The sequence below is a fragment of the Pelobates fuscus genome, chromosome 12, assembly GCF_036172605.1.
Source record: "Pelobates fuscus isolate aPelFus1 chromosome 12, aPelFus1.pri, whole genome shotgun sequence".
Lineage (NCBI taxonomy): Eukaryota > Metazoa > Chordata > Amphibia > Anura > Pelobatidae > Pelobates > Pelobates fuscus.
This window is the reverse complement of record NC_086328.1, coordinates 110,250,235-110,264,924: the sequence shown is the minus strand read 5'-3', so window position 1 is coordinate 110,264,924 and position 14,690 is coordinate 110,250,235. Positions and strand designations below refer to the sequence as shown.

General features: G+C 40.9%; 1 protein-coding gene across 2 annotated transcripts in view; it reads right to left on the bottom strand.

The window, feature by feature from the left end:
- Positions 1-13,970, bottom strand: part of GAS2 (growth arrest specific 2) — a 94,051-nt gene extending 80,081 nt beyond the window's left edge. For both annotated transcript variants that reach the window (XM_063437929.1, XM_063437931.1), the window contains exon 1: positions 13,884-13,970. The gene's annotated coding sequence lies outside the window, so the exon portion shown is untranslated. The remainder of the gene's footprint in view (positions 1-13,883) is intronic.
- Between the last annotated feature and the right edge of the window lie 720 nt (positions 13,971-14,690).

Below are 14,690 nucleotides of genomic sequence, written 5' to 3'. Positions count from 1 at the left end.
TCTCCTCCAAGGCAATCCATTGCTTGTGTCTTGGTCAGGAATGCCACTCCAAGATGCGCTGTAATACAGTTGCATGGTGGTATTTCCGATGTGGCAGGCAGAGGATCTCATGTCTGAGTCACGGTCTTCTACCGTTCCACACATGTTTAATTATGGTGGTTCTCAGAGAAGAGAAGAATGCTGTGGGCACACACAGGTACATTGATATATACACATACTGACATTGCACACAGTGGAACACTGATATACATGCTTGACATTGCACATACCTGGAATATGACATAAACACTTATACTGCACACACAAGATCACCAACAAAACACATATTAATATTATAGGCATACAGGAACACCAACATGTGCACACATGGGACACTCACACACTCACAATGGCAAGGCTGATTCATATAATGAGATATTGAATCTGCAAAGAGCAAAAGATAAAGGCTATAGTGAAGGACAATTTGCTTGATTTAAAAAAAAGGGGTGCTAGCTTTAAGGAACCTAGCAAGAATAGGTGGAGTTACCCCTCAGTTTATGATGTTTTCTTGGTACTTGTGAAGCCAAACACGTATTAATATGGTGTATAGGACACATGGCGACAGAGCAGCAGTGCAAGGTTCAGACTGGGCCCAAAATAATTATAGAGTCAAACTCCTGCAGGTTTGACTGGGGAGCGCTTTGCAGAACAGAGATAAAAAGTTATTAAAGTGATCTTTGAAAGGGTCAAGAATCCATAGAAATTGTTTCAGTTATTAGCACATTGCTCTGTCCTTTTGAGAATGGACAATATTTTGGCAGTGAGATACGTGAGCCAATTAGAGGGAACCTGGACTCAAGCTACAGCTAACTTAGCAAAGATATTTTGGAGAGGAATATTGTATTTCAAGCAGAAAACATTTTAGTTTGGTCAATTTGTTAGCAAATCATCAGGTTATTTAACAAAAAATGCAGTGGTTAGAAATTGAACAAAACAACATTTTTAATATCATCGTTACTTCTGCCATATATATTTTGCAAGTATGTGTTTCTTTAAAAAACACAATGAAACATAAAAAAACAACTTCCCTCTATTCTGATACTGTGCTCGTCCATCTTGTTTCCCTGGAAATCACTGCTATATCCTATGTTCTTTTTGACACAGAGAATAATGTGGAGAATTGGAGAAATAAAAAAATGATTCTGGTTTTCATTCTCTAAAAGCAATTTGTGCCTTGGATGTGCCAGGACTGAAGTGTAATTCGAAATTGCTAAAACTTTATTACACATTGAAAATAAAATTACTTGACATGATTAAAAAAAATAAAAAAATGGTTAAGCAGGTTATAGAGGATTTTAAATATTTTATTTATCGGTTTAGTTTCCAACACTGTGATGATCTCCCCTTTTAAAATCCAGGCCTTATGGAATCGTTTAAAATTAGATGTTTGTGCCACCTGATTGAAAAAATGCTTTATAAACCAGAACTATATACAATAAAATTATGTTATATTCACTCAATAAAAAGTATACAATATTGTATCTAAAAATATACATGGTCTTTTAATTTATGTAATACAGGAATATGATTATGCTTAATTAAAAGAGAGCTCGTTTTAGTAAGTTTTATGCCCAGGTATGTTAGAAAATCTTTGCGCCAATCGAACGAGTAAGTACCTGCTAATTGATTTATCTCCGTTTTAGGTACACCCAACGGTAACGCCTGGGTTTTTTTTAACATTATTTTTATAATAGGAGATCATACTAAATCTTTCCAACAGTTTAACTAAATACGGTAATGATTCTTTAGGTTTTGATACAAATAAAAGTGCATCATCAGCAAAAAGAGCTAATTTTTGTTCCCCAACCGGGGTATTTAACCCACATATACCAGCATGTTGTTTTATGTGTCTAATCAAGGGCTCTAAGGTTATTATAAAAATTATTGGGGAAAGTGGGCACCCCTGGCGTGTTCCATTTGAGATCTCAAATTTAGAGGATATAAAGCCAGTATTCATAACCTTCGCTGATGGTTTTGAGTATAATGCCATAATATTGTTCACAAAGGATTGTGGAAAATTGTATTTCTGGAGGACATGCTCCATATAACCCCAATTCAAACGATCAAACGCTTTTTCAGCGTCCAAAGCAAGCAAAATCCCCTGATAATTATTAATACTTGCCCATTCTATAAGATTAATATAATGTCTTGTATTGTCCTCTACTTGTCTACCTGAAACAAAACCAGCTTGCTCCTCTGAAATAAGCCCCAATAGGATCGGTTTTATTCTAGATGCCAATACTTTAGCATATATTTTTATATCCACATTTAAGAGTGAAAATTGGGGGACTTTGGCGACATCTTGGTTAGGGCGTGTACACACAAATAAAATGATGGCCTTACCCCATATATTGTATCTTTTTCGAACTATTCCTATGGCTGTGCCAAAAAATTTATTAAAAAAATTTCAACTTATGTTTAACTCATACATATGGAAAAAAAAAACGCCAAGGGTGGCAGCTAGGCTTACAGAGCTTCCATATCTACAAGGCGGATTGGGTATTCCTAACATTATTAAATATTATCAGGCATCTATGTTGTCCTATGCTTTGGCAGTACTTTTCCGTTTAAATTCACCAGTATGGTTAAAACTGGAACAAGCTTGCGCTAAACCCTATTTAATAGAAAAGCTTTTATGGGAGACCTTAATGAATGGGTCAATAGGCAAAAACATGCTCTCTACGACAAAATGAATGCTCTATCATTGGTCAAAATGGACTCCTAAATTGCTAAAAGGTGTAAAGCTATTAGTCTTAGCACCATTATATGTAATAAAGTACTTTATACAAGATTTAAATTTGAATACTTGGGAAACTAATGGCATTAGTAAAGTGCATATGTTATATAATGAGGCAGGGCTCAAATCATATCCTAGTTTGCAGGCAGAGTTTGCCCTTCCGAATAAAGAGGTATTTTCGTATTTAAGGATCAAGAATTTTTTGTTAGAAAATAAGCTGTTAAAATTAGATATGGCCTTAGTGACTTGGTTGGGTAAATTCTGTTTGAACCCTAATATGGAGAGTAAACCTCTTTCAATATGCTACAAAAGCCTTTTATATGTAAATGGGGAAGAAAAGTTGCCTTATATGATATTATGGGAACGAGACCTATCAAAAACATTTGATCTATCCCATTGGTATCAAACTATAAAAATTACTAAACAAATATCTCACAGCCAGGGCCGGCCTTAGGTGTTCAGGCGCCCTGTGCGAAACAATCTTGTGGCGCCCCCCCCCACTCTCACCCGTCTCTGTTTGGACCCCTTCAAACTATTTTAGGAGCATTCACAATCTGTCGCCTCCACCCCCTTCTACAAAACCCCTGCACCTCTTAACCAAAACCCCTGGCCAGATCTTCACCAAGCCCCTGGCCACCACTTCATCAAACTCCTGGCCACCACTTCCCCTTCATCAATGCCCTGGCCATCCCTTCATCAAACTCCTAGCCACCCCTTGCCCTTCATCAATCCCATCCCACCCTATCAATTCCTGCCACCCCTTCATCAGTCCCCTGCCCCTCTCATCAATTCCCTCCCACCCATTTATCACCCACCTGCCCCCCTTTAATCAGTCCCATGCCCCCCTTTTCAATCCCCTGCTCCCCTTCATAAGCCCCCTTAATACATCCCCTGCCAATTAATCCAACCCCTGGCCACCCCTTCATCAGTCCCGTGACCTCCTCATCAATCTCCTCCCACCTTTAATCAGCCCCATGCCCCCCTTTTCAATTTCCTGCCGCCCTTTATAAATCCCCTGCCAATTAATCCAATCCATGCCACCCCTTCATCAATCCCCTGCCCCGCTTAATTAAATTCCTGCACCCCTTCAACAAAACCTATTTAATACAAAAGAAAAAAAAAGAACAGTCACTCACAGTAAAGGCTGCTGCTCCCTGGACTGAGCTGTCTCCGCCGATTGAAGAGCACTGGGCGCCGCCTTCACTCACTGAATTGGATCCTTCCGCGGCTCCCTCTGATGACAGAGCACGTCGACGTCACGCAAGTATGCGGCATCACGCCCCCACGCTCCTCCTCCACACTCCACACAGAAGTGGATTCCCGGCCGCTGCTCTCTGCTCATAATTTGCAAGTCAAGTGCAAAGCAGCATTTTGCACTTGACTTGCTCTTCACTTGAAATACATAACTCGGCCGGCCTGCGAGCTGTGTTGGCCGCCCGGCGCCCCTGTTGCCATGGCGCCCTGTGCGACCGCACAGCTCGCACACCCCTAAGGCCGGCCCTGCTCACAGCCTTACATATTGGGAAGCTTATAGCAAAATATTAATGCGTTGGTACTTAGTTCCCGCAAAAGTGTCTCGAATGTATGAAGCTGCCTCTGACAGGTGCTGGAGGTGTCAAAGGGAGAAGGGAACTTTATTACATATTTTTTGGGGATGCTCTCGTCTTGTACAGTTTTGGAACGATGTTAAATTAGTAATTCAAATTTTAATGGATACAGTGATACCAAATTTCCCTGAGTTCTATCTTTTACATATATACCAAGAGTGGAGTCGAATAAAAAATAAGGTAGTTATTATTCATATGTTAATCGCTGCAAAAATAAGCATTGCTCAAAATTGGAAAAAAACAATCCCACCATATATTTTGGAAGTGCAGGAAAGAGTAGACAAGACGTATGAATATGAGAGAATAGTAAATAAAATAGAAGGAAGAGAAGGTGGCCATGAAAAAGCATGGCAAGATTGGTTAGCATATAGGTGTAAGGTATAAATAGAGGTTATAGCAAAAGGAGGAATAGCCTAAAACAGATATGAGGTTAAAGCATGTACATTATTGCATATTAATGAATAATTGATAGGGTATGACTGCAAAGCTGAAAGATTTAGGTAAAATAGTGTTAAAACTGTTAAAACAGGACGAATATGCTGAGCATTCCGCTTGTGAGTAAGAACTAATTGTCAATGTCAATAATTTTTACTTTGCATACTGGTATAAGGTGAATATAAGGATTGTAAATGAAATCAAGGTAATAGCAAAGAAAAGTAAAATTGAATTTATTTTGTTTATGTATTTTTATTTTTATTTTATTTAGTTTTATGTTATTGTGTTTTGTGTTGTTTATGGCTTGTGTTGTTTTTTCTGTGTGTGTAAGAAATAAAAAATTAACAATGAAAAATAAAAATATACATGGGCATTTCTCCTTTTTTGTGGTACAACTGGATGTTATTATGAATTTATGTAAATCAGCGGCAATATAGATTATACATTAAAAAAAAAGTGAGATTATGTCACTTTTAAGGTCAAAGTAGCTGAAATGACAGCATAGCTGACTTGAAGATATTTTTTTCAGTTTGCTTATTTTGGTCTTAAATTTTAAATTCACTTTATATTCACAACAATTTCCATTTTTAGAGAATAATCCTGACAGAGTTTGAGAAAGCAAAGTGAGATTTTAATCTATAGCACAGGTTATACAGTGTCCAGAAATACAAAAAAAAAATAGAAAATGTGGTAAACCGCGCCTAAATAGTGCTCAGAAGTGTAGAATAAATAAATATATTATACATAAATCTCAATCTTGATTAGTACAATTAATTAATACAGTATGAAGACCTCAAGAGAAACACAAAGAATACAAACAATAGTGCAATCTCCTGTAATAAATGGATACACATATGTGTAAAATATCCGATAAAAGGCAAACTCACACTTTACAGAGCTGCTAAGAGCTCTGCTGTGTATCGCCTGGACGGTATAATCCCCGTCTTAGGATATGTAGATGTAGGTAGTATGGGATATCCAACCTCAGCCACCGTATGTGGGGAAAAAAACAGAATACAAACTCCAATGGTACAGTATAAAATCCAAACAGGAAACAATAAAATTAAATATCCTACTTACAGTCTCATCTCATCTAGTATCATCACATTTTGAAACTCATAATAATGACCCTTGCGAATTGAAATTTATGGGTATTGCCAGGATGTCTAAATATTGGAGAGGTGGAGATATGATTAAAAAATTTGGAAAAAAAGAGATGGAATGGGATTATTTAAATACACTACACCCCAAAGGATTAAACGCGGAATTTGACCTTTTTAATTTTTTATAAGATCATTTTTTTATTTTTTATAAGATCAATATTATCATGTAATATCTATATCAGGATTTTTCTATTTTTCTACCTTTTATGCATTTAATATGGTATTTACTCTCTTTTTTGCCCTTTTTATTCATTTATATCCCCATTTTTTTAATTCATTCATATCCCTCTCTTTATATCTGTTCAGTCCACTTTTATTTATTATATGGCACTTTATGATTATCTACATACCAACAATATAGAGATACTGTATTTCCCCTTAATTACCGAATTTTTTTTATAGCAATATATATACCACTTTGTATATATTTCTTTTTGAATTGTATAAATGGATTAGAAAAATCTGTCTCTTAATTGCTAATTCCAATATCTATCTCATGTGAAGATTATTAATATATTATGTATTTTTCACTTTACAATATATTTCTACATTTATGGACTTTTGATATACAGACACTGCATTGACACTTTTAGTTTTTTCTTTATTATGGTTGTTTCTATTATGGATGTTCCATAAAGACTACAGATCCCAAGAATCACTGCGAGCCGCGGTACGTCACTTCCGATTGACGTCCGCGACTCAAAGAGAAGGAGGATGTCATCATTAGTGATGTCGCGAACACAAAATTTTCGGTTCGCGAATGGCGAACGGGAACTTTCGCAAACGTTTGCGAACCGGCAAACCGGGCGAACCGCCATTGACATCAATGGGCAGGCGAATTTTAAAACCCACAGGGACTCTTTCTGGCCACAAAAGTGATGGAAAAGTTGTTTCAAGGGGACTAACACCTGGACTGTGGCATGCCGGAGGGGGATCCATGGCAAAACTCCCATGGAAAATTACACAGTGATGCAGCATCTGGTTTTAATCCATAAAGGGCATAAATCACCTAACATTCCTAAATCACAATGGATATGGAATGACACCTGACATATGACATATTGACACCTTGACATATGGATTGACACCTGTCCTCAGAGACCCTGATACACACTGACTGAATTTTTATTTCGGACCCCCACCCACCACTAAGGGGTGGGGGCAGGGGGGGGAAGTAGGTCCCCCCTTATTGTTTTTTTTAGGGCCCCCACCCACCGCTCAGGGGTGGGTGCCAGTGGGGGAGGACAGTAGGTCCCCCCTCATTAATTTTATGGCCCCCACCCAACACGCAGGGGTGGGGGCCGGGGGGAGGACAGTAGGTCCCCCCTCATTATTTTTATGGCCCCCACCCACCACGCAGGGGTGGGGGGGAGGACAGTAGGTCCCCCCCCAGTGTGTATCAGGGTCCCTGAGGACAGGTGTAAATCCATATCTGCCAAGTGAGCCTATGTAGGGGGAACAGTCCCTATTCTGCTATGTGTCAGTGTGTATCAGGGATCCTTAGGATAGGTGTCAATCCATATTTACCAAGTGACCCTATGTAGGGGGAACAGTCCCTATTCTGCTCTGTGTCAGTGTGTATCAGGGATCCTTAGGATAGGTGTCAATCCATATCTGCCAAGTGACCCTATATAGGGGGAACAGTCCCTATTCTGCTCTGTGTCAGTGTGTATCAGGGATCCTTAGGATAGGTGTCAATCCATATCTGCCAAGTGACCCTATGTAGGAGGAACAGTCCCTATTCTGCTCTGTGTCAGTGTGTATCAGGTGTCCTTAGCATAGGTGTCAATCCATATCTGCCAAGTGACCCTATGTAGGGGGAACAGTCCCTATTCTGCTCTGTGTCAGTGTGTATCATGGTCTCTGAGGACAGGTGTCAATCAATATCTGCCAAGTGACCCTATGTAGGGGGAACAGTCTCTATTCTGCTCTGTGTCAGTGTGTATCAGGGATCCTTAGGACAGGTGTCAATCCATATCTGCCAAGTGACCCTATGTAGGGGGGACAGTCTCTATTCTGCTCTGTGTCAGTGTGTGTCATGGTCTCTGAGGACAGGTGTCATTCAATATCTGCCAAGTGACCCTATGTAGGGGTAACAGTCTCTATTCTGCTCTGTGTCAGTGTGTATCAGGGATCCTTAGGACAGGTGTCAATCCATATCTGCCAAGTGACCCTATGTAGGGGGAACAGTCCCTATTCTGCTCTGTGTCAGTGACTGGGGGGGAGTATCTGCAGTAACACAGGGTGTCTGGAGGGAGTATCTGCAGTAACACAGGGTGTCTGGAGGTAGTATCTGCAGTAACACAGGGTGTCTGGAGGGAGTATCTGCAGTAATACAGAGTGTCTGTAGGGAGTATCTGCAGTAACACAGGGTGTGTGGAGGGAGTATCTGCAGTAACACAGGGTGTCTGGAGGGAGTATCTGCAGTAACACAGAGTGTCTGGGGGGAGTATCTGCAGTAATACAGAGTGTCTGGAGGGAGTATCTGCAGTAACACAGAGTGTCTGGAGTGAGTATCTGCAGTAACACAGAGTGTCTGGAGGGAGTATCTGCAGTAACACAGAGTGTCTGGAGGGATTATCTGCAGTAATACAGAGTGTCTTGGGGGAGTATCTGCTTGTAACATTTATATGCACTGAAAAAAAAAATAATACATTGAAAAAATAAAATAAAATGGTTGCAGCTTCCGAATGGGTGTGGTGCTGCTGATTGGCTGGAATGTGTCTGCTGACTGTGAGGTACAGGGTCAAAGTTTACTCAATGATAAAGAATAGGGGGCGGACCGAACATCGCATGTGTTCGCCCGCGGCGGCGAACGCGAACATGCTATGTTCGCCAGGAACTATTCGCCAGCGAACCGTTTGGGACATCACTAGTCATAATTCCCTCTATTGAACAATAATAGTACGAACTACATTTCCCATCACCTACAAGCGGTCGCGGCGCGTCACTTCCGGTCGACGCCGGCGACGAAAACGGAAACAGCACCACACTGGATGAAAATTAAAGCATCAGGACCCCTTATAAAAGCCGGGCGGAATGGAAGGCACATACATACTTTTGATAAAGCCCAAACCTGGGCGAAACGCGTTAAGTCAAGGATTGGAAGCTGCATTCATACATTTTATATTATTTTTAATAAAAGTTTAGTTTTTATCCATCCTTTTGATTTAATCATCCTTTCTGGTGCTGTTAGATTCCTGCTATTTCTACATATCCTCTGGTGGGGATTATATCACCATAAGCCACTACTACCAGACATAGGCGTGCGCAGCCTATTGCATTAGGGTGTGCACCCTAAAGCACAAACACACTCCGCATGTATATGTATATATATATATATATATATATATATATATATATACACACACACACATTTACATACACTGCTGTGTGTGTGTGTGTGTGTGTGTGTGCTGTTAGTGTGCTGTGTGAGGGTTGTGTGTGTAAGGGTGCTGCTGTGTGTGTGTATGTGTGAGGGTGCTGGGAGTGTGCTATGTGGGTGAGGGTGTTTGTGTGTGTGTGTGTGTGAGGGTGTTTGTGTGTGTGTGTTAGGGTCCTGTTAGTGTGCTGTGTGAGGGTGCTGTGTGTGTGAGGGTGCTGTTTGTGTGATGTGTGTGTGATGGTGCTGTGTGTGGGAGGGTGCTGTTTGTGTGATGTGTGTGGGTGTCGTGTATTTCTGAGGGTGCTGTTTGTGTGTGTGTGTTTGCGAGGGTGTTGTTAGTGTGCTGTGTGTGAGGGTGTTGTGTGTTTGTAAAGGTGCTGTGTGTGTTTGTGAGGGTGCGGTTAGTGTACTGTGTGTGTGAGGGTGCTGTATGTGTACTGTATGTGTGTGGGTGCTGTTTGGGTGCTGTGTGTGTGAGGGTGCTGTGTGTGTGCTGTTTGTGTGAGAGTGCTGTATGTCTGTAGGTGCTTTTTGTGTGTGGGTGCTGTATGTGTGTGTGTGTGCTGTATGTTTGGACAGATTGTGGAGGTGGGGGCAGATTAGTAAATATCCACCCTCCCTTCTTACCTTATGTAGGGAGGGGGAATCCTTGCTGCCATGTGCCATCCCTGGTGGTCCAGTGGAGAGTGAACTCTAGCCTGCGGGGCTAGAGTTAACTCTCGTGAGATCTGAGCGTTGCCGCGGCAACGCTCAGATCTCGCGAGAGGAACCTGGCGGAGCTGCTGTCTAGAGCTCCCCGGGTCCTCTCCTGCCTCCCTTCATGCTGCTGTGGGCCGGTGAGGTAGATCTTTGATCTCCCCGCCGGCCCATGGAGGCTTAGAGCAGAGCCGACACTCAGCGCCGGTTCTGCGTGAGCCGACAGGGGAGAATAAAGTCATGGGGAATAAAGTGTGGGAACCAAGATTCCCACCCCCCCAAAAAAATAATATACACTCCAGTGTGTGTATGTATATGTGTGTGTGTGTATATATATATATATATATACACACACACACACACACACACTCATACATTCATAGACACACACATTCACAGACACACTCATACATTCACAGACACACATATTCACATACACTGACACACATACACACTCACACACACACATTCATAGACACACACACATTCACATACACACATTCACAGACACACATATTCACATACACTGACACACATACACATTCACAGACACACTCACACACACACATTCATAGACACACACACATTCACATACACACATTCACAGACACACACATTCACACACACACAAATTATAATTTTTTTAATTAAAAAAATGTCCACCCAGCCTCCCTACCTGGAGTGCTGGCGTGGACTTGTCCCTGGGGTCCAGTGGGTTGGTCGGCTCTCTCAATATCAGCCGCGGCGAGGGAGCTGTGAGCTCTCTGCTCCCTCTCGCCACGTGGGCTGTCTGCTGTAGCTGGGAGCCCGGCTCCCAGCATCAGCAAGCGGCGCGCGGCGAGAGGGAGCAGACAGCACACAGCTCCCTCGCCGCGGCTGATATGGAGAGAGCCGACCGACCGGGGGGGGGTCCATCCCCTCTTGCCCCCCCCCTCCCATCCATGACAGGGGGGACATGGGGGGAGGAAGGGGGGCATTGGAGGGCGCTGAGTGCCTGCAGGAACGCCGTTCCTGCACAAAAAAAGTGCAGCAACTCCGTTCCTGCAGGACTCAATCCATAGGCGTGCCGCGGGGATTAGGGTGTGCCCAGGCACACCCGGCACACCCCGTGCGCACGCCTATGCTACCAGAGCAAGTTATTGCTCTGGAAACTGTAAGTAGGATATTTAATTTTATTATTTCCTGTTTGGATTTTATACTGTACCATTGGAGTTTGTATTCAGTTTTTTTCCCCACATACGGTGGCTGAGGTTGGATATCCTATACTACCTACATCTACATATCCTAAGACGGGGATTATACCGTCCAGGCGATATACAGCAGAGCTCTTAGCAGCTCTGTAAAGTGTGAGTTTGCCTTTTATCGGATATTTTACACATATGTGTATCCATTTATTATAGCATATTGCACTATTGTTTGTATTATTTGTGTTTCTCTTGAGGTCTTCATACTAAATTGTACTAATCAAGATTGAGATGTATGTATAATATATTTATTTATTCTACACTTCTGAGCACTATTTAGGCGCGGTTTACCACATTTTCTATTTTTTTGTATTTCTGTTCACAATAGCAGGTATTGGGAAATCCTGCTGGTTCACTGCTGCCTCACATTTTCTGGTTATATAGAGAGCGCCTAACCTTCTTCTCTATTATACAGTGACCAGGCCTTTCCTAGCAATGAATTAAAGGAACATTATAGTCACCTAAATTACTTTAGCTAAATAAAGCAGTTTTAGTGTATAGATCATTCCCCTGCAATTTCACTGCTCAATTCACTGTCATTTAGGAGTTAAATCACGTTGTTTCTGTTTATGCAGCTCTAGCCACACCTCCCCTGGCTATGATTGACAGAGCCTGCATGAAAATAAAACTGGTTTCACTTTCAAACAGATGTAATTTACCTTAAATAACTGTATCTCAATCTCTAAATTGAACTTTAATCACATACAGGAGGCTCTTGTAGGGTCTAGCAAGCAATTAACATAGCAGGGGATAAGAAAATCTTAATTAAACAGAACTTGCAATAAAGAAAGCCTAAATAGGGCTCTCTTTACAGGAAGTGTTTATGGAAGGCTGTGCAAGTCACACGCAGGGAGGTGTGACTAGGGTTCATAAACAAAGGGATTTAACTCCTAAATGACAGATGATTGAGCAGTGAGGCTGCAGGGGCATGTTCTATACACCAAAACTGCTTCATTAAGCTAAAGTTGTTCAGGTGACTATAGTGTCCCTTTAAGGCTATCAGAGCTTTAACGAGACATCCGAGTCTACGTGCAGTACGTATTCACACAAAATAGTTCATTCTCATCATATGTTTAGATCAGGGCTGTCTAACCTGCGGCCCCCCAGATGTTGCTGAACTATAACTCCCAAGATTCCATGGCTATCTGTTTCATTGAAATAATCATGGGAGTTGTAGTTCAGCAACATCTGGGGGGCCGCAGGTAGGACAGCCCTGGTTCAGATATTTCAAATGTAATAATATTCTTTAAATAGAAAGCAAGTAAATACACAAATACACATGCACTCACACACACACATCATACATGCACGCACGCACGCACACAGGCACGCACACACACAGTTACACTCACATATCATACACATATCATACATGCACACATGATACACAGGGAGTGGTGTGTGTATTTCGCACTTGTTGCTCTCAAGTACCTTTTTTAATACATGCACACAGGCACGCACACACAAAGTTACACTCACATATCATACATGCACAGAGGCACGCACACACACAGTTACACTCACATATCATACACATATCATACATGCACAGAGGCACGCACACACACAGTTACACTCACATATCATACACATGTCATACATGCACACAGGCACGCACACATACAGTTACACTCACATATCATACATGCACACAGGCACGCACACACAGTTACACTCACATATCATACACATATCATACATGCACACATGATACACAGGGAGTGGTGTGTGTATTTGGCACTTGTTGCTCTCAAGTACTTTTTTTAATACCTGAACACAGGCACGCACACACACAGTTACACTCACATATCATACATGCACACAGGCACGCACACACACAGTTACACTCACATCTCATACACATATCATACATGCACAGAGGCACGCACACACACAGTTACACTCACATATCATACATGCACACAGGTACGCACACACACAGTTACACTCACATATCATACATGCACACAGGCACGCACACACCGTTACACTCACATATCATACATGCACACAGGCATGCACACACACAGTTACACTCAGATATCATACACATACATACATGCACACACAGATGAACAGGTACACATGTATGTATATATAAATAAACATCAATATGCACACAATTTATAACATTGACTGTAAGGAGCAATGCTAACTGCAGATTGATTCTATATACTATTTAACTTGTTATATGCTGCAGGACTAAAAAAAAAAGGCCTCAATTTAGTATTGTTTGATAAACATTTTCCAAATTATTTAATATTTTTGAATATACTTTTAAAATGATTTTTTTTTATATTCAAATACCAGGTAATATATATATATATATATATATATATATATATATATATATATATATATATATATATATATATATATATATATATATATATATCAGAAATATTACAAAATTAAAGTATTTTTCTTCATATTGAATAATTCTAAAAGTTTACCCAATAACATTAACTCATTTGGAAACCTTATCAAACAATATTAAATTGAGGCCATAGTGATATATATATATATATATATATATATATTCTTCTCCATGGGAATAATGATTTGCTGTGTACTCACAGGACTTTCTTGAGGGACATTTCTTTTAGACCGTGTCAGTTCAGAAAGCCACAATGTCCTAGAATACAAAATCTATGAACACGCGACCTCCCTCTTAGCTGCAGTCACATTACTGGTTCAGTAGCAGTTAACGAGCAGGTATCGAGTCCCAGTGGGAGGTGACAGCAATCTAAAGGTGTTTATTCAATAAGGTGTGTTGCTTAGTAACAGGTAATACAGTACAGATATACACTCCTTGCAACTGCAACAATAATTTCATTTCTAAATCTAATGTTCTTTTAAAAGAAATGCTAATTCATATTGGGAACATTATATTAACCTTAATGTATCTATAATTCACACCTTTAGTTAATCCCAATGTCTCTAGCATTTTGTAATTAAATAGAGACGACTTGTATCTTTATTCACAGTGTGATTAATGATCAGAGATACAAATTGTTATACTCCATTAATGACAATAAGAACTGGTGTTGGGAATTTTGGCTACACAGATAAAGATATATTTCCCTCACCCCCATAACACTAGCAACTCCTCTCACTCCCCACACTTTGCTCTCCTCACCTCTCACCCACCACTCTTTACACTCCTCACCTCTCACTTCTCAAACGTCACACTCCTCACCCTCCATTCTTCATACTTCTCATCCCTCCTCCGCACTCTTCACACTCCTTACTCCCCACTCGTCACTAGTGTACATATAAAATGGCTGTGGTTAGTGGGCAGATTTTTGGACATGGCCGAGGATTGGTAAAGTTTTCTATGTTTTTGTTCTGCAATATAGTGAAGTGACGGAGGTCTAACTAGTT